The following is a 27230-nucleotide window of genomic DNA, read 5'->3' as shown; positions in this document are numbered from 1 at the left end:
CGGCCCGCTAGATGGTTTAATCCGGCCCAGACTTGTAGAGAATACATTTCTGACGATGTCAAAAAAAAAAAAAAAAATCTCTAGCCCATTCCTGTGAGGAGAATTTTCAAATAAACCGAAATGCTTAATTCAGCCGCTAGACGCAGCCAAAAAACAAAACAAAAAAGTTCGGAGTTGACTGGTCCTGTGCTGTCAGTTTGGCTACATTGTCGGGAGAAAAGCAGGCGTTGCGACAAAATTCAGAGACAAAGTGCAGCCTGCAAACGGAGGACAAGATGTTTGGGCATTTTATTGTATTTTGCACCAGGAAGTGTTGTGTTGTAAAACACTAAACTTGGATCATGTTAAAGTGTGGTTGTGCAAACTGTAAATTTAATCAGGTCGCGAGGTCTGACTCACCGTCAGTTTGACTGTTTTCTTAGCTGTAGTACGGTGGTTAAGCCGAGGTGCCGTACTCAAGCGTTTCTTTGAACTACGAGAGGAAATTGGACAGTTCTTGGAGAAAAAAGGCAGACCAGTAGCAATTTAAATGCCCGGAATGGGTGCAGGATCTGGCCTTTATGGTGGATAGCCTATTACACAGCACCGCCACCTAGCCTACAAAATTATTTGATCTGATGTAACCTAATCGTATCAGTTGATCGTATTGCTCATGACATGCACTGCTAACTTATGTTTGTTAAATTCATTTTATTTTTCATACATTTGCCAATTTACATTTTTAAGGCAGGATGTTAACTTTCTTCATAGCTCCCACTTGAGTTTAGTGTGGTGAGTTGGTTCAGGTGGTCAGATGTAAAAATGTAGGCCTATCCACTCAACTATAAAAAATAAACCAGTTGTTTATGAGAGTGAAATGCATTTTATTTCAATTTCATTGGCCTCTCTGAATAAATGTGTAATAATCTAATATATCCCTTGTCATTATGTAGGCTACAAATGTAGGCTGAAGGGTAAAGCATAGCCTACTGAAAAAAACTAAGCTGGAGATTTGGAGTTGTCAAAGGATGTTTTGCAATTATTTCACTGGTCCGGCCCACTTGAGATCAGATGGGCTGTATGTGGCCCCTGAACCAAAATGAGTTTGACACCCCTGTTCTAGACACAGGTATCTTTCAGGGTTGTGCACAATTCAAATTGCAATTCTGCTTCCTGTTTGCTACCTCAATTGAAATGCAAGTGAAATTCAAGAATTGAATTGGAATTTAAGAGCCAGTTTCAATTAAATTCTGGAATTTTGCACAAGCCTGGTATCTTTATATTACTATACTATACACATTCACTGCACTCAGGCAATCTCCATTTCACTAATTGTGATACTACTAGCAACAATTATATTTTTAATTAATTAACATTATTTTACAAATTAAATTGATCAAGATTCCATTTCCAAAATCACTAAAAGGGGAAATATCCAAGGGGGGGGGGGGGGTAAATACGTTTTATAGGCACTGTAAAATGACAATTCAGCATTGACCTTTTAGTTTCTTGCCACACAGGCACATTAAAGAAACATCAACAACACGTCCCCTTACTAGGTGTGAGTCCACCCGTGCTTTAAAGGAGAATTCCGGTGTGATTTTGACCTAAAGTGTTTTGAAACATGATACCGAGTGTGAACGTATGTCTCATAGCCCATCTCGGCTTGTCCCCTGCACTCCAAAATCTGGTGCTAGTTAGCCGATGCTACCCACAAGGCGGTCAATGGTGGTGCCTCGGCATCGGCATAGCCATGCAAATAAATCACTGTTTTACACCATTTACGAGGCTCAATGTATCTCCACACTTCATTGGTAGACTTCCAAGGGCCCTGACATTTAAAACGAGACATTGAGAACTTTGAAAAAGCACTGGTAGTTTACTTACAAGACGATTTATACAGACAGTATCTTCTCGAAGTTTAGCGTTTGCAGCCATCTTGAATTTAGTCACGATAAGTCAAGCAACGAGTAAGAATGAACAGGTATGATAAGGGATCAGATTCCAAAAATAATTCCGTGGAAATGCATGGATTCCAGTTGCTGCTACTGGAAGAAACTGTAATCCATGCTCATTGTTTTCATTGTGAGATTACAATAAATCAACCAAAAAACAAACAAACACATTTTTATATCTGTTTTTAGTTATTTAGTGCCAATAATTCTGGAGGGTACTGTAGTTTATCTCTGTCTCAATGTGGGTTTGTTTGCATATGTTGTGTGTGTGTGAGTGTGTGTGAGACAGAGAGAGAGAAACCAACCTGCCGTTGCGCTGAGCATGTCTCTGGCTGTGCCGCAGACTGTTTTCCCTCTTCAGGGTCACAGACACCACATCTTCAGGGGAAAATGTCTGGTTGGGGGTCCTGAGCTTCAGGGACCATGTCCACCTCCACATCTGAAGGTTCATCTGATTATAGGACACACAGGTGCACACATGCAGATAAGGTACATACACTCTTAAAAAGGACAGCCAAAATGTTGAAAATGGTGAAAAAGGCTCAATTATAGTTGAAATTTACATTTAAAAATGAGTCAAAGAGTAGGCCTACAAGACATTAAAAGGGCTTTTGTGCCCCTTCTGTTACAGAGTAGTACTTGATTTTCAATTGATAGTGAAATACTTAATAAAATATAACTATAGGGATATAACATATACTTGGGTGGGTCTATTGATGACAAAAAGGTTTCCCATGTTTGATACAAGGAGCCAACCTGCCACTAGTATCAGGAAGCAAACTTGGGTGGAAAGAAAGTAGGCAACTATATATAATCCTAGATATAAGCCCCATGTCATTACCTCACCATACAATGTATATGATATGCTAGCCTATCCTTTATGTTATTCTATCGGTAGTTGTGAGGTGCTCCTCTGATGAACATCATAATACAACTATTTTCTTAATTTAGTTGTTTGACAGAGCCCTATATCTGCCTCATTTGTTCAATCTGTTAATCCACTTCTGGTCTTTTCAACATTAAGCAACTATAATTGCAGTAATCAAATGACAATCAAAGGACACACAGTGTTGTGCCTGAACGCGTTCATTGAACGATAGAACGATATATTATTTGGGCGAACGAACGTGAACTGAACGTGCTGTATTACTGCCTGATAGTTCATTCTGGTGTCTGTGAACGGCATGCTCTCTCAGTTTAACTTTGTTCAATAGGGTGCCATATTTATATAGAGCCTTCCAGGCGAAACCCCGGCTAAAACATACCGTAAACAGGCCTTAATATGTAGCTAGCGTTTCTCAAATTATGGGCCGCAGACTGGCACTGGTCCGCAACGTGGACACTGCTTGTCTGCGGAGCCACGGAGTGAAATTATGCCTTCGTCTGATAATTTGCTGCGCAATTGATCAAGGCACCGCATACCGACAGAAAAAGAAACAAATGTTTCTGCAATCAGGAGAAAATACTTGCTAATTTGGTATCATCAAACATAGAGGCACACAAAAAAGTGGTGGAACGTTCATTCAATGCATGCGCACGTCTGCGCGAGACACTCAACCACTCAATAACGTTGGTAGCAAAGCACCGCTTCAACCTGTTGGAAGGCTATTTAACTAGATGTACCGCAGAGCGGTACAAAATATGACCGCCGCCCAGTCCAGCACATTTTTTCCACAAAAATAAGTCACGTTTGTCAAATTGTGTTCATTTCCTACTTTGTTCCTTTTTTGTGTTTGTAATTGAGTGTGTTCAGAGTGTGTTCTGGTTGTTTTTGTGTATATGTGTGCTTCTGTGTTTGTTTATTGAGTGTGTGTGCCTGCATGTCAGTTAGTTTTTTTGTGTGTGTGTTTGTGTATGTAGGTGTGTTTGTATGTGTGGGTGCATGTGTGTGTGTGTTTATGTGTTTGTGTGCGTGTCGTGTGTGTGCATGTATGTGTGTGCGCATGTGTAGCCACTTTCAATTCAACCACTTTACCAATAACCTAGCCCATCTGTTACAAAAATGCATACAGAACTGGTTCCTTCCTTCAAAATACTGTAGGGGATGATAGTATATTTTTACTACCATATTTCTCTTAAGACTCAATCAGGACAATGAAAGATCAGGATCCAGGCTTTATTCTGTTACAAGCAGAGAGGGTAAGAAAATGGTCTATGGTCTCTGTAGGCCATGGCACAGGCCATGGCCTCTGTGGATCAATCTCTCTCTCTCTCTCCTTCAGTTCTCCATGTTCTAATCTTAGTCTGACAAAACATTGCAAATTGGTCACTTTTGTATGGGTTAAACAAAGGAGAATTGGAGGCAAAACAAGCCCACTTGGTTGGTTCTCCACTTGGCATCAGACACACCTACTCACACCTACTTCACACCTATCTGAAGAACATGAGGATATATATCAGAAATATCACTTATAGAATGTTCCAAACATTCTCACAATCAAAACATTACAATCCTATTACAATGATACCAAACATGAATATATTTACATTTCATGACACATGGATACATTATATCAAGGTAACATCCTTTGTCTTGTGGATCTGATAACCCTTAGAACCAGTACATTAGCATTTCATTGGGGGAGGGGAGGGTGTCTTTGTTTTAAAGCCAAGAGAGGCCACATGGCTAAAACTAGTATTGAAACACAACTAAAATTATTTGCATCAGGGACTAGTGAATCACCATAACTTAACGATGTTAGCAAACATCAAATGTAAAGTATATACCATCTACTCTTTGCGATAAGTGCCATGGGATCTTTAACAACCATGGTGAGTCAGGAACTCAATTTAACATTCATGCAAAGGAAAACATCTGCAGTACAGTGTCCCTGTCACTGCAATAGGACATTGGGATTGATATTTGTTTGGTGGCTTTTGACCACAGGGAAGAGTGCCACATACTGGACAGCAAGCAACCCCCACTTCCAGCAGGAACCTACTCTCCCAAGGAGGTTTCTTATCCAAGTACTAACTAAGCCTGCTTAGCTTCAATAATTCAGCTGCTGGTCTGGCTGCTGGCTAAAACAAAAGGTGAAAGGCTTTTATGATTCTAACTGTCTCACTGAATTGTATTATGCACACTCAATTTTCACTGGTATCTGTTAGACAACAAGTACCAAAACATGATTAGTTCATAGATTTCACATGTAAAATACATTTTATACAACCCCACCCCTATCTTGCCTGTTCATATTTCTGAGACATTCTTGAATTGTGTGCATGTGTTTATGTGTGTGTGTGTGTTGAGTGGTAATAGGATGGGTTGACATGACCCCTTAAGACCAACATACAAATAAAGGTGGTCCTCCTAGGCCCTACAGTTCTCAGTAGGACCTACAGGGTCTAGTGCGTGGCGTACCTGGGGTCTGAGCATGCCTAAGACCAATCGCTCCATTGTCTTCATCACATGTGATGTAAGAGCGACAGGTCTGTAGTCATTAAGCTCACTAGGGTGTGGCTTCTTAGGGACAGGGGTAAGACATGATGTCTTCCACAGTGTTGGAACTTGTCCAAGGCGTAGGCTCAAATTGAAGATGTGCTTCAGTGGCTCCCCCAGTTCAGCAGCACAGGCCTTGAGTAGCCTTGGACACAGTCTGTCAGGCCCCACTGCTTTATTGCTGCGCAATTTCTGAAGTTGGACTGTCACTTGATCTGTTGTTATGGTGAGGGGTGTAAGGGGAGGGGAGGGGGAGGGGTGCATCTGGGATCTGTGTGTCTGATGGCTGTTGACTGAAGTCGTTGTCACCTCATTGTTCGTGATCGCCATGTGGGGGAGGGGTGCAAAATCCAGTGATGGTGGGGGTACGATAGCCTGTGATGATGGAGGTGAGTGTTGCGCTGGTATTGAGGGGGTGTGAGGGTGGGGGCTGGGGGATGGTGGACAGACCACCGCCATTGGAGCTTGAGCAGGGCAGTCAAACCTGTTGTAGAAGTGGTTCAACTGGTTCGCCCTGTCCAGGTCCCCCTCCACAGAGCTGCTGTTCTTCTTCAGGCCAGTGATAACCTTCATGCAGTCCCATGTCTCCTTCAAGTTGTTTTCCTGCAGCTTCTGTTCCACCTTCTTTCTGTAATCCTTCTTAGCTTCCTTCAGCTTGAATTTGAGTTTCCCTTGCACGCGCCTCAGCTCTGCCATGTCCCCCTCTCTGAACGCCATCTTTTTCCTGTTAAGAAGGGTCTTGACATTGCTGGTTATCCAAGGCTTGTTGTTGGGAAAGCAGCGTACAGTTCTGGTGGGAACAACAATGTCCATGCAGAAGTTCAGGTAGTCAGTTGTGCACTGTGTGACCTCCTCTAAGTCCTCTCCATTCTGTAACACACTCCAGTCAGTACACTCGAAGCAGTCTCTCAGAGCCTCATCCACTCTTACCCTCTTTCCAACAATTTGTTAAGAAGCTTATGGGCCTCTACCTGAAAGTCATCGTCCCTTGCACATATACGTCGTAGCCTTAAGAACTGACTAAATGGTAAACCTTTTTTGAGGGACATTGGATGATGACTAGTATAGTGTAGGAGACTGTTTTTGTCAGTGGGTTTAGTGTAAAGTGTGGTGTATATATGTCCCTCTTTCAGAATTACCTTCGTATCGAGGAAACTCACTTGGTGATCATCATACTCTAGACTAAATTCAATTGACTCCATGCAAGTATTGAGATGTTGAAGGAAGGTTTGAAGGTCACTGCTTGAACCCCTCCAGATCAGAAATACATCGTCAATATATATTTTCCAAAACACAGTAGATGGTGAAAAAGGATTGTCATTAATGACATATTGGAATAAAAAAAAAAAAACATAAAAAGGTTTGCATAATCTGGGGCAAAACTTGCACCCATTGCTGTGCCATGTGTTTGCAGGAAAAAGTTTTTACCATGAAGAAAATAGTTTTTAGTTAGTACAATTTCAGACATATTAACCAGGAAATCTGATGGTGGAACATGATCAGATCTGGAGTCTAGAAAGAACTTAAGTGCATTCAGGCCAGAGGGGTGAGGGATGTTTGTGTACAAACTCACCACATCCATAGTGGTGAGAATGAGCTCACCACTAGTCAAAGTCAGGTCACTTAGTTGTGTAATGAAGTCTCCTGTGTCCTTGGAAGATGGAAGTTTTTCCACTAGTGGCCTTTTGTGATAGTCAACAAAGTTAAATAATGGTTCGGTTAAGGAACCAATACTAGCAATGATTGGACGACATTTTGGGAAATCATCAACACTTTTATGAACTTTGGGTAGACCATAAATCATTGGTAAGGTATTTATATTCAGTCTGATTTATGTGACCACTGACAGAGCTTGCTTTAAGAAAACTTAAATTTCCCCTTTAAAAGAGCACATTGCAATTTTTTGGAGAATTTACAATCAGACAGCTGTCTATTAATTTCATCATCATACATGTTAGTGTTCATCAGTACTATCCCTCCCCCTTTATCAGCCGGCTTTACAGTGATATTGTTTTTTTTTGCCAGAGATGAGAGGGCAGTCCGTTCCCTAAAAATTGAGCGTCAGCGTCAGTTCTGGCAGGCCAAGTAGTCAAGGCGTTGCTAACCGCTATGGGCGTCAGCTGATCAGCTGTCAACTCCCTTCGCACTCCCCTCGCACTCCCCTCGCTTCTAAATGGCTACATCCAAACAGGGCGCCTTATTTAAAGCTGCTTTAGTTATTCCTAAGTGCTTGCTGCTCGCATTTATGCAAACCCATCCATACGCCTCCTGCTGAACGGCCTCAAAAAGGAGTCACCTCGAGGCAATGATAAACGTCTCCCTTTCACATTACCTTTAGTTAATACAATTATATCACGTTTGAGGGAAGGGTGTTTTGGGCCTTACACAGATCAAATGTTAGAGACAGTCATTCTCACAGCTTTCTTTGGGTTCCTACGGGGTGGCGAAATTTCTTCACGCACGTGTTTCTTTGACCCAAATCACGATCTCACCATTTCTGATGTTTCGATTAATGATCACCATTTCACCTTGTTTCTCAAACACTCCAAATCAGATAGAAATAGTGACGGTGTAGTTGTTTATATATCAGAGTCTAATACTGTCTTTTGTCCTCTATCATCCATGCTGACCTACTTGAGGAGCCGTCCTCGTGCTGGTCCGCAGGAGCCGCTGTTTGTCATTCAGGAGGGGAAACCAATGTCCAGAGCCTGGTTTGCATCTCATCTACGCCTCCTCTGCCAATTCTGCGGACTGCCTCCAGACCGCTATACAGCCCATTCCCTGCGCATAGGGGCCGCAACTACTGCGGCGGCATCTGCTACTGTTTCAACCCTAAAAGCCATGGGCCGATGGACGTCTACTGCATACGAACGTTACCTTCGTCCTGACGTTCGCGCCATTCTTGACGCTCAGAAAGCTATGAGCTCTGCTCCCTGATCTGCTTCTTGCCCTATGTGCTCTGCTCCCTGCTCTGTTCCTGACCTATGTGCTCTGCTCCCCTGTGCTTAAAGGCTACTTAAATTCCATCATCTTGTGTTGATTGGTCACAAGAGGATTGCCAGGTATGGTCTGTTTGGGGGGAATAGTTAGCTCGCTCAGTGTTAAACTGTGTGAGCGCCCCCTAATGCTGCTGCTGTCCCCAGGCTCACTGCTCTTTCATGGTGCTCATGAAAGGTCTGGGGACCCCTCTGAACAGAGCCATACCGCCAAATTTAATTGGTAATATATTCAATAAAATTGCCTAAAGAATTTGTATTGCCTGTGTTGTTCTTCACTTAATGGACCTGACAGAAATTGAGCGTCAGCGTCAGTTCTGGCAGGCCAAGTAGTCAAGGCGTTGCTAACCGCTATGGGCGTCAGCTGATCAGCTGTCAACTCCCTTCGCACTCCCCTCGCACTCCCCTCGCTTCTAAATGGCTACATCCAAACAGGGCGCCTTATTTAAAGCTGCTTTAGTTATTCCTAACTGCTTGCTGCTCGCATTTATGCAACCCACCTCCTCCCCTGCTCCACCCTGTCGTGTATAACATGGCATAGGCTTTATGTCATAGTTGCCTGCTCTGTTCATATGGGGGAATAGTTAGCTCGCTCAGTGTTAAACTGTGTGAGCGCCCCCTAATGCTGCTGCTGTCCCCAGGCTCACTGCTCTTTCATGGTGCTCATGAAAGGTCTGGGGACCCCTCTGAACAGAGCCATACCGCCAAATTTAATTGGTAATATATTCAATAAAATTGCCTAAAGAATTTGTATTGCCTGTGTTGTTCTTGACTTAATGGACCTGACAGAAGTGCAATTAGATCTCTAGACTCTTCATCCTAATGGTCTAAACGAAGAATTTGAAATGTCCTGTTTTCTGTAAAATGTATTTGACATGTGTGTGTCCATTGTACGTTTTTTTCTATATGTCTGATCGCTATGCCCTATAAGGTAGACTCATTGAATGAAATTGTGATGTAATTGTTCAATTATGTGATCTGAATGAGCTGTGACCTGCTAGGCCTGTTGGCCACTAATTGGATGCACCTGCTCTAGACTGTTTAAAAGGTTGCCTCACTATGCTGCTGCTCTTTTTTGCACTGAAGATAGTCTTTGACTGAAACGTTTGTACAGCACTCTTGCACTTTCTGCACATTGTGTTGCCTCAAAAAACTTTTAAAAAAATAAGAAAAAAAACTAAAATACAGTGGTCTAATAACCAACCTTGTGTGATTACTGGTCTCTTAGAGTGCAAGTCCTCCTTGCCAATGTACTAAGACTTTTTGACCACTGCACCAGAGAACCTTTCTCAAGAGGACTTAAAAACAAGGCGCAGCTCTACTTCATGCTTTTTCAGTTGGTGTACAGTAACATAAATTAATTTATTGTATGGCCCCCCATGAACGGAATTCCACGAAACTTGCCGTGCATTCAGAGGGTGTCATAATGATCATACACTTCCAATTTCGTGCAGTTTTGACCATGTTAGGTCACAGATACCTGCGATTACAACTCCTCATTTTTACACCTCATTTCATAATAATTATAATGATAATTAAAGCAACAATGGGGAAATTCTGTCCCCTCAATGCTAATGTAAACCCTGGTTGGATAAGGATTCAAAATTGGATATGAAGATGAAATCTGATGCATAGTTTCAGTGTTAAAACTGATAAAACTAGATGTACCGCATAGTGGTACAAAACATGACCGCCGCTCAGTCCTGTTCCGTTCCGCGAAAATAAATCACACTTCAATTTGTCTCCATATTTTACTCCATCCCCCACTCTTGAAACTTTTGTGTATGCTTGTTTGGCATGCCTGAGTGTGTGTGTGCGGCTGCACAGAAAGTAGCCTACTGGTGCTGAAAAGGTGAATAGATTGTAGAATAGCCAAAGAAGATGTAGCATTGTTATAAAACCTTTAAAATCTCTAAACAATCACAAGTAGGGCAGTTCATCACAGTTCATCCATTGCAACTGGATTGATGAAAGGTCACTTACACCTGTAGGCTACATTGTATTTGGGAAAAGCAAAAGGTATCAGCATAATGTTATTTATTTATTTATTTATTTATTTATTTATTTATTTATTTATAAACAAAAACATCTCTGTCAGTTCCATGCCATTTTCAACAGCTATCAAAAACAAAGGTCATTTTTGGATGGATGGATTTTTTTGTGAATGTTTCTTCTTCTACATAAGATTTTAGTCATCTTTAGTTCATGTAATACTTTATTGTCAATGCACAAATTAGGTAACAGTAGTCTGAAACGTTATTGTTAATGCACAAATTAAGTAACAGTAGTCTGAAACGAAATGCTGTTTTACATCTAGTGGTGCAAATAACTGACATGTCCAAATGGGCCTTGATGAAATGCGTCGCTAGACTGTTCATACACATTTTAACGGGCCAAAGTTGAAGAGCTGTTGTCCGTTATTGTTCGTGCAAATATAGGCTGATTCATGTTCCCTTGCATTGTGTAACTGAGGTCCATGGCTAGTCTGGCTTTCACCAGACCAAGCTCAATCTTTTAAGAAATCAAAAAATAAATAGCGGGCAGATCAGGCTGGGTTCACCAAGCCTAGTCCATAGGCACCCGATATTGTTAACGCTCTGGCTATTCTAAATGCAAAAATGCATCAGGGAGTTATGACAAAACTGTAACTAACAAACTAGATCCTAATAGAAAGCTGTTAGCTTCCCTAAGCTACAGGTAGGCTTATAAGGTAGGCCTATTTACAACATAAATTGTCAATAGGCTATGCTGGCGACACAAATAAAATCTCCTTTGGAAACCAATGGCTTACGCCTTACAGTATCAAGCGGACTTAAACTGCCATAACGTGGCGAAAAGTTGTAATAAAATTCACGCAGCTCCATGAGTCAAGGAAAGCGCGAATGAAGTAGCCACTTCTAAATGGGACCCACTACACAGTAGCTTAAGGTGTGTTGCTAAAGCAGCCATAATGAAATGAAGGTGTCATTGTTTGGATACTTCACACACACATGCTTTTTAATTTCACAGACTACAACTACCAAGCTGGAATCAAAGCACATCGATTCCCCTCTCACACCCTGCACGCACTTAAACAAAATAAACAGGCGTCTCAGTCTCACGCATGTATAGGCAAAACTGTATCAGACCGGTGTAACGTTGGTAAATCTTCCATTGCACAGAATGATTTTTGTAGCACGTGCAACAAATGACAGTCGAAAGATACAATTACAGTGCTGCTATCAATTTGCTTGGTATAACCGCATTTATAGTTTTCTACAAATGCAATCAATCAAATTGGCCTCCATCACTCAACCAACGCTAACGGTAACATTACCTAGGTCCTTATTGATATTATAAGATTAACGTACCTGCAGTAAAAACCAAGCACGTCCGATAAACATCCTCAGATTTATTTCGGCTTCAAGAAGAAATGGGAATTACATTTCATGTGAACATCATCCTATCCTTATTAGACGTTCTCTGCGGTAAACTATAGTCCTTGTAGGAATTCCATTGTTATTCCAACCCACGTTTAACTTCCAACAAAATTACGTCTCACTGCAACGATGCGCCATCTAGTGGACAAACGACTACTTATCGCCAAATACTGGAAATGCAGCCATGATGATGATGATGATGAATATTTATTTTGGCTTTCTTTTAATCCTACTGAATTTGTAATTATGTATCGGCCGTTCTAATACCGATAGTATGTGGGTGCCTGTGTGTGCGTGCATGTGTATATGTGTGCACCGCCATCTACAGGCCAATGAGTGTACAGTCACTAAATGTACACATAATCTAATTTTTAAGACCCCCCCATGGATGAAATTCTACGAAACTTGGCATACCCCCAGAGAATGCCAGGTCAATCATACACATAAAATTTGGTGCAGTTCTGAACATCTTAACTGAAGATAGGGGCGATTAAAGCAGAATAATATTGCATTTTCATTTTTTACCGGGGGGGTGCAAATCACAAATGAGTGATTATGGGCCAGATTGATGTGGGCCCTTGAGACCAACATACCATAAAAGATTCTTCATCCTCGGTGCCACGGTTCAGGTAGTTATTTAGGAAAAACTGCTTTTTTTGCGGTTCGGGGGGCCCAGCACGGGGGGGGGAGTGGACCCCGGGGACGAAACAAAATTTTTCCGTAAAAGTCTAGTGGGGCTACATACCCACCAAATTTCATGTGCCCCGGTGGTTCGGTGTCCCGGGTATCGTTGACCAAAAATTCAGGAAGTAGATGACGGGGAAAAAAAAATAAATAAATAAATAAAAAAAATAAATCCCTATATGACCGCCGCTGTCTGTGGTTCTATATGGGCTGTGGCAATCATTTTGAAAAATAATAGCTCGCAGCAACATATGGAAAAAAGAACTATGAACTAGTTCATTTTTTGGAACTGTGAATTTAGTTCATTTTTTTGAATTATGAACTGAACTAGTTCATTTTAAAATTTGTGAACTGAACTTTGAACTAGTTCATGTAGAAAGTGAACTTTCCCAACACTGGACACACACATGAGTGAAATTCAAGGGTTCACAGCTGAGGTACCTGTGCTGTTTATCAATTTGTTGTTCTCTTTTTCATCTTTTTAAAGTTTCTCCCCTCTATCCCTCTCTCCCCTCACTCTCTCTTTCTTTTTATCACTTCATACGTGTCTTAACCCATATACGTACTAGCCCACAACTCTATATACCTGACATACAAACATGCAACCACTTAACTTGATAACATGGAATATACGTGGCTTCCGTAACCAATCCAAAAGACTTAATTAATCATAACGTAATTAATCATCTAATAAAATGAATGTCTGATATTTGCTTCCTACAAGAAACACAAGCACCTCTGGTAACTTAAGAAACTGGCATTCCACTGACATAATAAAGCAATATATGGAAGACTATGGCCTTAGTGACAGTTGGAGAATGAGGAACCCTTCTTTAAGGAAATATTTATATTTTTCAACAGTTCACCAATGTTAATCTAGAATGGATGCAATCATCACACAATCCACCCAATTGTAATCAGTGATCGTGCCCCTGTCTCTCTGTCTATAAACACTCAAACATATGCTAAAACTTCAACTACATGGGGCTTCAATACCTCACTGTTAAAAGAACCCCAACTTTACAACCCTTATAAGGCGAGAGTGGGCATTCTTTCTGGAGATGAATGACTCTCCAGACACCTCACCTTCATTGCTCTGGGAAACTGGGAAGGCCGTAATAAGAGGAAAAATGTTATCATACTCATACAGGAAAAAACAGCAACAACAATTGGAAAATACATTATAACAAAAAATCAAACTCTTAAAGCTGCAGTTGGCAAGTCTGACAGATTGAGGGGACTTAGCCAAAATTTTTAATGTTTACATGCCCCTCCCCCATTACTACCGAGCACCCTCTCATCGAGTTTGTGCTCGTCAGTGCGCACCAGATTGCACCTGGTGCTGCTCTGATTGGACCAGAAGAACCGGGAGCTGTGGATTTTTGCAAAACATATAACAGGCTCCAGGTGGAGGTAGAAGCACGTTTTTTTTCTAAAACCGGCTGATTTATGTTGTTCTGTCGGAGCATAGTTTATTCAATTTTATTCAATATCGCAGCAGCAATACGCATAATCAAAGGAATTCAGGTAGCCAACGTACAACACAAAATCAGTTTATATGCAGATGATCTTTTACTTTATTTACAGAACCCACAAGTATCATTTCAAGAAACGTTCAATATCATCAACAGATTCTCCTTTGTCTCACATTACACTATCAACTGGAATATACCCAAGATGGCGGCGCGTACACACGCAGCGACCTCTCTCTGTCCCAACCGTACGGTGTTTTGTTCGTTTAAAAAGTGTTTGTCCGAAAGTGTTACGTGTTCGTCTCGTCTTACTACGTCGTACTACTTACTTTTTTTGTTTACTTGAATGTTATGTTTGTCTGTGGACTAAAAATTGGTAAAATATGTCTTGTCTCCACCGTGGGATAGTGAGAAACGTAATTTCGATCTCTTTGTATGTCTGGAACATGTGAAGAAATTGACAATAAAGCTGACTTTGACTTTGACTTTGACTCTTGGATCCACGAGTCCTCAAACCTTGTTATGAATACTTGTGATGAAAACACACATGGTCATCTTCATCAAGTGAAATACCTTGATGAACTGAATTTTAGAAACCCATTGTTTCTTGAATATGTTCCTTTATGTCATTCATTTTCCAACTTCTTTCCCAGATCACGAGACGAAGCACTGATCTCCATATTGATGCTCTTTGTCTATGTATCACAGAGGACTGCATCCCATGCATATGACGATGGATATAGACTTTGCCTAACCAGTTGGCTAGTAATTATTAAAGTACTCACATAGGCACTGATAGGTTAAAGCTGGTGTAGAAAACTCATTACAAAGATGGTAATTATGCTAAATAAATAAATAAAAAAAATAAATCCCTATATGACCGCCGCTGTCTGTGGTTCTATATGGGCTGTGGCAATCATTTTGAAAAATAATAGCTCGCAGCAACATATGGAAAAAAGAACTATGAACTAGTTCATTTTTTGGAACTGTGAATTTAGTTCATTTTTTGAATTATGAACTGAACTAGTTCATTTTAAAATTTGTGAACTGAACTTTGAACTAGTTCATGTAGAAAGTGAACTTTCCCAACACTGGACACACACATGAGTGAAATTCAAGGGTTCACAGCTGAGGTACCTGTGCTGTTTATCAATTTGTTGTTCTCTTTTTCATCTTTTTAAAGTTTCTCCCCTCTATCCCTCTCTCCCCTCACTCTCTCTTTCTTTTTATCACTTCATACGTGTCTTAACCCATATACGTACTAGCCCACAACTCTATATACCTGACATACAAACATGCAACCACTTAACTTGATAACATGGAATATACGTGGCTTCCGTAACCAATCCAAAAGACTTAATTAATCATAACGTAATTAATCATCTAATAAAATGAATGTCTGATATTTGCTTCCTACAAGAAACACAAGCACCTCTGGTAACTTAAGAAACTGGCATTCCACTGACATAATAAAGCAATATATGGAAGACTATGGCCTTAGTGACAGTTGGAGAATGAGGAACCCTTCTTTAAGGAAATATTTATATTTTTCAACAGTTCACCAATGTTAATCTAGAATGGATGCAATCATCACACAATCCACCCAATTGTAATCAGTGATCGTGCCCCTGTCTCTCTGTCTATAAACACTCAAACATATGCTAAAACTTCAACTACATGGGGCTTCAATACCTCACTGTTAAAAGAACCCCAACTTTACAACCCTTATAAGGCGAGAGTGGGCATTCTTTCTGGAGATGAATGACTCTCCAGACACCTCACCTTCATTGCTCTGGGAAACTGGGAAGGCCGTAATAAGAGGAAAAATGTTATCATACTCATACAGGAAAAAACAGCAACAACAATTGGAAAATACATTATAACAAAAAATCAAACTCTTAAAGCTGCAGTTGGCAAGTCTGACAGATTGAGGGGACTTAGCCAAAATTTTTAATGTTTACATGCCCCTCCCCCATTACTACCGAGCACCCTCTCATCGAGTTTGTGCTCGTCAGTGCGCACCAGATTGCACCTGGTGCTGCTCTGATTGGACCAGAAGAACCGGGAGCTGTGGATTTTTGCAAAACATATAACAGGCTCCAGGTGGAGGTAGAAGCACGTTTTTTTTCTAAAACCGGCTGATTTATGTTGTTCTGTCGGAGCATAGTTTATTCAATTTTATTCAATATCGCAGCAGCAATACGCATAATCAAAGGAATTCAGGTAGCCAACGTACAACACAAAATCAGTTTATATGCAGATGATCTTTTACTTTATTTACAGAACCCACAAGTATCATTTCAAGAAACGTTCAATATCATCAACAGATTCTCCTTTGTCTCACATTACACTATCAACTGGAATATACCCAAGATGGCGGCGCGTACACACGCAGCGACCTCTCTCTGTCCCAACCGTACGGTGTTTTGTTCGTTTAAAAAGTGTTTGTCCGAAAGTGTTACGTGTTCGTCTCGTCTTACTACGTCGTACTACTTACTTTTTTTGTTTACTTGAATGTTATGTTTGTCTGTGGACTAAAAATTGGTAAAATATGTCTTGTCTCCACCGTGGGATAGTGAGAAACGTAATTTCGATCTCTTTGTATGTCTGGAACATGTGAAGAAATTGACAATAAAGCTGACTTTGACTTTGACTTTGACTCTTGGATCCACGAGTCCTCAAACCTTGTTATGAATACTTGTGATGAAAACACACATGGTCATCTTCATCAAGTGAAATACCTTGATGAACTGAATTTTAGAAACCCATTGTTTCTTGAATATGTTCCTTTATGTCATTCATTTTCCAACTTCTTTCCCAGATCACGAGACGAAGCACTGATCTCCATATTGATGCTCTTTGTCTATGTATCACAGAGGACTGCATCCCATGCATATGACGATGGATATAGACTTTGCCTAACCAGTTGGCTAGTAATTATTAAAGTACTCACATAGGCACTGATAGGTTAAAGCTGGTGTAGAAAACTCATTACAAAGATGGTAATTATGCTAAATCCTCTTGCTGCATGTATGATGACCAGTCAGTCTTATGTGTGTATAATTTACTTGATCAGTTTATTTTCTCTAGATAAGATTTATGTATGAGTAGTATGTTGTTCATGTTGCAATAATTATTTGGACCAATTCAACTATGAACCATAAACTGTGTGTTTAGATTGGATATGTGCAGCAAACAAGTGACTCTCTTACGGCTCCCACACACAGCTGCGTTCCGTCAACGCATGCCAGTGGGTGTTCCCGACGGTAGCTATGCAAATGACTTGAAGTAAAACCGTAATGTGATTGGTTGGTGCCGTCCGTAGATTGGCTTGATTGGCCGGTGCCGTCTGTCGGTGCAGCAACAGCTGAACTCAACGCGAGCGGCGGGAGAAACGCGACGCGACGGACCCACAATTCAGTTCGGCAACGGATCACGTGAGCCCATGTAAAGTGAATAGGATGCGTCTCCAGCAACGCGAAGCACGCAGCTGTGTGTGGGAGCCTTTACTCTTCCATTGACTTCCATTGTATTAAAAGAGCACCACATGTGGTGCAAAGTGGTACTGCAGATCCAGTACAAATTCAGTTGATTTATAGACAATATTTTAAAAAAATCTTATCTCAATGAAGAAACTCAGCAACAAGCCCAAATTTTGGGCAGATGATCCTCACATACAGAATGATATATGGTAAATTTAAAAAAAATCCTGTTAACTGTCCACGTGGTGAAATGAGAAGATGAAAACAGGCTTTTTGAAAATCAGGCCCAATTTTAAAAAAATGCTCTGAAAATATGAAAATGATAACAACCAAAGTTAATGCATGGACAGGACCTTATAATCAGGCTAAAACATATTTTAAAAGCCCAATTCAAATATATTTTATTTAATATACTTTGTCATAGCCAGAATAAGCATTACGTGGCTATGGATTGAAAAGCAGTCTTCCAATACATTGCAGCTGATTCTTCTGCTTTGCATTGCTAGAAGTCTGGTTATAACTCCACCATACAGACAATGTAACCTAAAAACAATGGCTATATTATGGGTAGACCTATATTTAGGCTATAATAGCCTAGGCATATCCACTCGGGCAGAGCGACAGAGCAGGCTATCTGTTTTCTCAGCCGACCGTCTCATGTCATGACCTGCAACATTGAGGCTACATAAATGAATGCTAGGCTTTTTCTAACTTGTATGCTCGATTTCCAGTGCATTTGATTTGCTTGTAAGTTGTAGGCCTACTTTCCTTGTCCAATGTGATTGTTGAACGATGCTGGCCAGAAATGAATATACGTGAAAGTTTCCGTGTCATGTCATAGCCTACCTCTAGTCTCGTTGCTACTCTGGCAGCCTCACCAGAAGATGCAGCAACTGTACGTCATTGTGTTAACTGAGCTGTTAGCTAGGCCAGGCATTACTTTTATAATCGTGGGCTAACGCATTCTGAAGCCCTGTTTCTTTTCTCCTGGGAGAGGTGCGCTTTTCCCTCTTCGAGATACTTTCTCCAATAATAAACTTGTAGGCTACTCGTAATGTAAGGCAATTGAAATGTAGCGGAGTAAAAGAGTATATTATTGGCTCAAAAATGTACTTGAGTAAGAGTAGAAGTAAGCTACCGTTTTGAAAAAGGAAAGTCGTTTGCCGTTCCTCGAAAAAAAAAATGTAACGCGTTAGGCTACTACCCACCCCTGCAAATGGGTTTGATCTCGCTTTCTCCGAGCCTACAAACGGCTGGACAGTGCATCTCCTTGCTCAGTGTTGTGTTGTCTTATTGGCTACCCGCCAACGTGGCAGGTACATTGACAGTTTCACCCGCCAATCACAAAAGTTACCCGAATTTGGCGTGTGGGCGGGTGCCAATTTCATGCCCTGGCGATAAGCATCCGTTACATTAATACACAGGATTAGATGTTAAAATCCCTTGTGCCAAAATCCAAGGTAAAAACACATTCAGAAGCCCCTGTTCAAGTTTAACTTTAAAAAGCACACTACCCACAAATCCGCCAACAAATGGTCACAAGCACAATACAAATGGCCTATCCAACAGCAGTAGCCTATATAGTATGCGGCATGTCATTGGGGTTATCAAGTGGGCACCCTCATTCACCGATGTTTCATTAAGTTAGGCCCACGACACCTCATGAAGGCTTAACAGTGAAACCAGCGTCCTGGAGACACTCCCCTCCATGCTGCCACCATATTACCACATTGAAATATCCAATACCCAAAATACTCTTAACCAGCCCAGGCATGGTCAAGGTTGGCTAGGTTGGTCCGTCCCGTTGATGTGGACTGAACCATAACCATAAGAAACCTTGGCCAACCAACCATCACCCTAGGCACATCCCATCACAAACACAAAACAAATTAGCCAGTTAGCTTAGCCCGTTAGCTTAGGCCCCATCCCAAACACAAAACAAATTAGCTAGCAGTTAGCTTACGCCCCATGCTGCCACCATTTTACCACAACAAGCATCCAAATACCCTTAACCAACCTAGGCATGGTCTAAGTTGGCTAGGTCGGTCCGTCCCGTTGATGCGGACTGAACCATAAACCATAAAAGAACCTTAGCCAAGTACCATCAACCTAGGCACAGTCCATCACAAACACAAAACAAATGAGCCAGTTAGCTTACCTTAGCTTGCGCCCCAGGAATGGTAACTTCTCCTTACCCACAACCAAAACAAATGAGCCAGTTAGCTTACCTTAGCTTGCGCCCCAGGAAGGGTAACTTCTCCTTACCCACGACCAAAACAAATGAGCCAGTTAGCTTACCTTAGCTTGCGCCCCAGGAAGGGTAACTTCTCCTTACCCACAACCATTCGCTTGCCCGTTCTGCTGCTAAAGACATGTTACTAACCACCTGCCTTAGACTTCGACCACAAATGCCCAATTCAGACAGCAAGCCAATAGCAGATCTGGCCACAAACCCACGTGCACCGATTTCAATAGGCCTTAATCGTGCACTCCAACCTCGCTTAGCTGCCTCCTCTGCTATTTCAGTGTACCGTAAAACTCCAAATAATAGCCCGGGCTTTTATTTTCCCAAATCGCCAAACTGCACCGGCTAGTATTAGAGACAGGCGTCTATATGAGACAGGCCTTTAATTCCCTTTACACAAAACTTTTCCTCTGCAAAGATGGAAAATATTATCGAATTAATTATTTCAAACACACTGAATGTCTACCTATATGACTAGGCTATCTGATGACAATTACGTATCATCATTCACTTAGTGTTGAGATGTTGTTCATTGAGATATACAGTAAGATCCAAATAGCGGGGATAGCCAGAACAGATGAAACACGTTTTAATTAAACGTAATTTACAAAGAGATCGTATCACACTGAAAGCTCATATTTTGTCACTAGCAAATAGCCTATATTGGTCCTTTGTCAAATACAGTTGCATTATCAGCCCTGACCAAAACCGTTCAGGAATTATTTATGCAAAAGTGGAACGTGCTTAATGTTTCATTCTCCGTCCTTTTCAGCACGAATGATTATGAAACAGCATGAGAGAGCATGAACCATATTGTTTCTCCCGTTTTGTATTTGCCAAATTTGACAACAGTCTACATTCGCGGGAACATATTTTTGACCAGGGGTGCTGAATAACAAAATAATCATGGATGTCCGACGATTTCTCCCCCAGCATATGATTCGAATTTAGACAGCTAAATACGCCATTTCAGCGCCGTGTATGAGTAGGTCTAAGAGTGAGAAGTTTTATAATGCCCTGGACAGCCACATTCCACTGCAACTATGCGCAGCACTTGCCACACCGACTCATCAATAAAAAACTGTGCGCGCACACACCAGTCCCATAGAAGCACACTTGACTTCACATCATTAACCTATTTCAGTATATAGCCAGAGAATGTCCGTAGACGGGCTCTGATATAACCTAGTCTAAGGTAAATTCCTTTTCTGACGACTTTCTCTTTATCGCCATGGCATTTAGAATAAAGAATAACGTTCGCTAACCGTTCTGGTTTTGTTGCCAGCATAAAAACAAGCTTACCATCGGCCTATCCGTAAATTTTAAACACAAGGGATGAATTGAACGATGACGAAGTCGGACATATAGGCATAGTTCATATTGAAAAAAAAGTTTGGATACAATTTGGAACTCTAGCTTTTCCCCACTGCAGTCTTTTAATGCCATCTAATCATAACGTGCGCAGTCTGCGCCATACTTAAGCCCAAATCACACCCAAGATTCGCAACGAGATGAGCAGCAACTTGATGCAACATTCTAAAACCTTGCAACTGTGACCAGACATGGTGAATGCTTTGCGACGGCTTGCAACGACGTGCAACATCTAATTCACACTGCTGTAACCTCCTCTCTGTAACGGTTTCGTGTCATTGCGAATCTTTAAACAGACGATCTGACGGGTTTTAGAAGATTAAATACAAAATGAAACTAAAAAACAGACCAGGCCTCTACTGGAGACCGGCCTTTAACCCAAACCTGTAGCCACGCCAGGCGTTTAAAGGAGACAGGCGTCTCTTAGGGACTCAGCGATTATTTGAAGTTTTACGGAATTTAGCTCTCTTCAGCTCATTGGCCACTTCCACTCTGTCTTCCCAAGGAACAGTGAGTTCAATGAAGTAAACTATCTTCTCTGAATCCGACCATAGAATTACGTCGGGACGTAGCTTAGTACTCACTATATGTGGAGGTACCGCCATCTGCTGGCCAAGATCAACCTTCATTTCCCAGCCCGCCCCATTTTTCAACTGGCCGGTTTTACACCTGGCCTTCGCGGAACAAGGTTTATCCCCCTGACGTACAAAGTTAATTTGCCTTACCCCTTTACTAGCTGCTAATGAATTGACTTCTCTTCTTTTATCCTCTATTGCCGCTGCCACACATTTCAATACCTGGTTATGACGCCACGTATACCGCCCCTGGGTGAGACTTACCTTGCATCCTGATAGGATATGGTGGAGACTGCCCACACACGAGCAAAGTATGCATTTATCATCCTCACCAAACCATTGACTTAAATTCTTGGGAGATGGGAGCACATCATATGTAGCACCTAACATAAATCTGATCTTACCAGCTTCCATGCCCCATAGATCTTTCCATTTAATCCGTCTTTTTTCCACCCCTTCCCAGTTCACCCACTGCCCTTGTTTTGCCTGCGACACTGCCTTAGTACATCTTACAGCCTCCTCCTGTCTATGCATTTCCTCCACTACCATTTTCCTCTTTTCTCCTACAGAAGCCTTACTCCACAAGGGTTTACTTGCACCCACCCCTAGACCCCCCCGCCCATGCTGCACATGGCCCATTATATCCCTATGCTTCAATGCAGATTGAGCTTGCTTAACTGCCTGCTCTGGGTTCCACTTCCTCCCTGCATTAACTGTGGGTGCAACTTTCCTCACCACTGGGTCCTTGGACTGAGTAAGAGTCAATTCCAATCTAGCCTTAGCACACTTAAATTCCTCTGTCAGACTAGATATTGGCATGCGCATATCAAGATGCGATAACCATCCGTTATATTTAAAGTAGCTTTGGCCTCACACATTTTTCATGCACATAGTGCAACCCAAAGCGCTCCACACAAAACATTGACACATAAGGCAGCATAGTCGACACCATACCTGTGACGCCAAGACATAAACAAATATATTCACACTGTTCTCCATTTGGAAAATAAGTAATGTAATCTAGTGTATGGATATGTATGCCACTATACATACAGACTACATATCTGTCACATATTCACACATAAACTTGGAAAACAAATAATTGGATCTAGTATATGAAGATATATCATCTTATATGGGAAATTAAAATATTTTGAATATATGTTTGACATAAATATTTGAATCACATATATGTCCATATAAGTAAAATTATAAGTCCCTGTTATTTGACATATATGTTCATATATTGCCATATATCACATTTTTGTATGGGACAACCTCGACAGTGCATTCATTTCTGTGAACAGACCACCGTGTCGTCCATTATCTCTTACGTAATTACCACTGCAACCATAGATATATATATATAGAATGGCTGCAACCAGATAATTACCGCTGCCAATGGCAACAGGTTTTGTGCTTCTGATTTAAGTCTTTCATAAGACTTCGCAAGTAGCCTACTATAGTCCAGTCACTTTGTGCAATGGAACTTCATTCAAAAGTGAAAGCAGGCAGTTGATCAGCTGTGTTCTAAAGAATGTTTGATTTAAGCTCTGTGTGTATTGCGAACTATTTGTTTCTCAGCAAAAGCCACGACGAAACGGTAACAAATAAATGTAGGCCTACAGAGACATACTGTATCGTGGAGTTTATTTTTTCGTTTTGGCAAGTAGCAGTATAATAAGTGGGATAATGTACAGAACGATAATGACTGGGCCTTCCCAACAGGGCTGGACTGGGACTAAAAAATGGCCCGGGCATTTTTGGCCATGGCGGCCCACCATGATTATTTATACGATATGCTGAGGCACACGACATACCAGAGGATATATGCGCACATTCATCATCCATTTCGGGAAAGCAATGGTTCACTAATATTACATGATAATAATAACTGTAAGCTTTAACACCTGCAAACTATAACTTTATGGCAAGCTAAAATAACACTGTAGCCTAAGTTGGACACAGAGTCTACTCATAGCATTATTTGAAAACAAAGGCTATTAAAACATACACACACACACACTAGGGTGACCACCTCCAAACCAGCAAGGATGAGGTTGTGCACAAAACTCTATAGGCTATAGGCTACTATTATTATGCATGTGACTGAATAAAATGAGTCCTATAATTATTTACACGCTTTTAGCCTACAATCTTCCCAGATACTATTAAGTGAAGATACATACATCCCAAAACATTTTCATTGTTACGGGCTATCATAATTTCTGTCATTCTAGTGTCTTTCTGAGTGCTTGCGTGTGTAGCCTACGTGTGTGCGCACAGAAATGTGATAGGTTTGCTTTTTGTACTGCGTCAAGATTGACAACAATTTCAAACAATCATGACTGACTTCAGATCTCAAAAAGTTGAGTGCGTTCTGAGGCCGACCACTCGTTGATTTGTTGTGGATAACTTATTTTATTTTTTCTCCTCGACGACAATCGAATAGCGCAATGTAAAATGCAGATGGCTTCTTTGCTACTGATGCATTTTGCAGAGAAACGCTCAAATGCATGTCAATCGAAAGCGGAGGAGCAGGTGGCCACCCAGCCCTCCACACACACACACACAACAGCCCTCCCTGCATGAAACGTCCCTCTTCATTCTGCTAACATTTACAGTACCTATTCTGACCTCTTCCTCAATTTGTCCCTGCTGGGTAACGTCTCTCTCCTCTTCCTCCGTAACGTCTTTCTCCACCTCCTCCGAATCCACCTGTACTTCTCCTTTCTCTGTTTCACTACACTGCACATCAAACATAATGTCTCTCTCCTCCTCCGAATCCACCTGCACTTCGCCTTCCTCTGTGTGTTAGGCCTACTACAATGCACATCAAAGCTGTGTTCCACTCCTTCAGCCTGTGCACTCGATGTCGACGGCCCTGCACCCGCTGTAACAGTCGACCTTGGGGTGAACATTTCTGTGATTTTGACACATTTTGATGCGTCCACGTGTAGTCTTTTTAGCCTTTTGTCTCACAGCTTCTGTGCGCCCCCCTTGCGCTTTTGTGGTTTATTAGGCCCACTATCCATTTTCACAATTTCACAGACGGAAACTCGCTTCTCTCCGCGGTCAGACAGCTCAAATGGCAAAATTTGATAACCCCCTCCCCTCTATGGAGTCAGAACAACGACATAAAGATTGTGTGCCCAATATGATTTGCACAAGTGTAGAACCGTTTTGTAACTGTGGAATTAATTTGTCTGTGTGCAAATAAAATGCGTACCTGAAGAAATATTTTGTGCACTTGTGAAGAACCGTTTTGTAACTGTGGAATTAATTTGTCTGTGTGCAAAAAAAATGCGTACTGCAGAAATATTTTGTGCACTTGTGCAAAACATTTGTCCACTGGATCTACGAAGCTACAAAACTTTTTTACAGACACGAATTTTGGCAGTGTTTTGTCGTCGTTTCTGAAGAGCCAATCAGTGAATTTTGGCACTGTCTTGACAGTTTCTGCAGAGCCAATCAACACATTGCATCGCCTACTGACTAGCCAATCAGGGGACGTCCTGCGTCACATCTCTCGACCAGGGGGTCGTTTCTAGGAAAGTTAGCAACGATGTGGCTCAACCACCATGGTACGACGCAACTTGCGACCAAACAACGACATTGTTACACCTGTTTCCAGAAAGCATCGTACCTGTGTCGCAATTCGCTACCTCCGACGTTTGAACACTGTAGTTCCAACAACGTTGTTGATGATGCAGCGATAGATATTATTGGTGGAAACAGTGGCAACGTATAATACCCCAACCCCTAGAAATTCTCTGCCACAGCCTATGTTGATATTTTTCTCATTTAAACCGAGTGATTAATGCTGGCATTGTCATTATCATCTGCAAAAATCTAAATCTATTAATTGCAAGTATATAAAACATTTTACTGAAGCCGACCAATATGTGCCATTATTTGTGTTAAATATCTATGTTGGAAAAAATATATAGCCTGGACAAATATCTCGGTATCGCAAAAGTTTTAAATTGTCTCATGGCTTAACGGCAACGCATCAGTGCACTACGCGCTCGGCCGGAGTTCGCATCCTGTCTCTTTTTTCATCTAAGAGTAGGCCTACCCCACAGTAGGTTTTGACCATACATATTTATGTATATAGTTACTCTACATCGAGAGACCATAGGTAATATATCACTCAAAAACAATTGAATCTACGTGTCACACTAGTTCACCTGCAGGTAGCGAGAAGCAAGAGGACAATCTCACATCATAAGAAAATCGAACCTACAACGTTGGGATAAGTCATCTGCTTTAGCCACTAGACTATTTATCACTGCTGATGTAAGGGACTGTGAAGATTATAATACTAAAAGCAAAGCAATACTTGAATTAACATAAATAGCAAGAATGAGCCAAGTAGGGGAGTCAGTGTCTTAATCAAAATTAAGCTACAGGATAGATCAATCATTGAGTCACGAGATAAACATCCACTTCGCAAATTTTGGGTAGGCGGTTGTGATTTTTGGTTAGGCGCTCCGGACACCAACAGGAACTACCAAGGAACGACACAAGTGCGACTGCCTAGGGGCAGTAGTTCAAACGACCAAACTTTGCGTACTTGTTTGCGATTGAGAGTTCGAACTACCCTTTCTAGAAACACCAAATCCAAGAACGATGAAGCGAACTACCAAGGTTGCGACGCAAGTTAGCAAACGATGCTTTCTAGAAACGACCCCCAGGTCGGCAGGCACAGAGCTAGCGAACTTAGGTCGTAAAATCAAAGTCAAAGTCAAAAGTCAAAGTCAGCTTTATTGTCAATTTCTTCACATGTTCCAGACATACAAAGAGATCGAAATTACGTTTCTCACTATCCCACGGTGGAGACAAGACATATTTTACCAATTTTAAGTCCACAGACAAACATAACATTCAAGTAAACAAAAAGTAAGTAAATAAGAGGGCACATATAATGAAAAAATAAGAGCAGCAAAAAATGGTTGAAATTGTGCATAGACAGTCAATAAAATAAAATACTAGTGCAAAGTCAGGCCAATAAGAGGCTGAGGTAGTTCTGTTTGACCTAAGTAAGAAATAAAGTGGCATAGTGGTGCAAGTTATGTAAGCGCAGCAGAAGTGTTGTGTTTTCAGGACAACAACAACAAGTTGCAAAGTGTACAAGTGTGCAAGTGGAGTGGTGCAGGCGGCCATTGTGGGTCCAATGTCCAGGATGTTATGTAGCTGAGGGTGGAGGGGGGAGAGGAGGGAGAGAGTTCAGCATCCTAACAGCTTGGTGTATGAAGCTGTTGGTGAGTCTGGTAGTGCGGGAGCGCAGGCTTCTGTACCTCTTCCCAGAGGGCAGTAGATCAAACAGATTGTGAGCGGGGTGACTTGCATCACTCACAATTTTGGTCGCCTTGCGGGTGAGGTGGGTGGTGTAAATGTCCTTCAGGGAGGGGAGTGAAGCACCAATAATCCTTCCAGCTGTGTTCACTATGCGCTGCAGGGCTTTCCTGTTGTATTCAGTGCAGCTTCCGCCCCACACAGCGACACAGCTGGAGAGGATGCTCTCAATGGTGCCTCGGTAGAATGTGGTCATGATGGCTGGTGGAGCACTTGCTCGCCTGAGTTTCCGCAGGAAGTACAGGCGGCGCTGAG

At 41.6% G+C, this 27230-nt stretch overlaps 1 pseudogene; it reads right to left on the bottom strand.

Moving 5' to 3' along the window:
- LOC143124733 (ATP-binding cassette sub-family C member 2-like) overlaps window positions 1-24380 on the bottom strand; it is a 54441-nt pseudogene extending 30061 nt beyond the window's left edge.
- Window positions 24381-27230: the final 2850 nt, after the last annotated feature.

Source organism: Alosa pseudoharengus, unplaced genomic scaffold (assembly GCF_046254945.1).
Source record: "Alosa pseudoharengus isolate Yale_2024_CS ecotype anadromous, Long Island Sound unplaced genomic scaffold, YU_APseudo_1.1 YU_APseudo_1.1_scf_15, whole genome shotgun sequence".
NCBI classification, from domain to species: domain Eukaryota; kingdom Metazoa; phylum Chordata; class Actinopteri; order Clupeiformes; family Clupeidae; genus Alosa; species Alosa pseudoharengus.
Note: the sequence above shows the minus strand (reverse complement) of the source record. Positions and strands in the feature narration are given on the sequence as shown.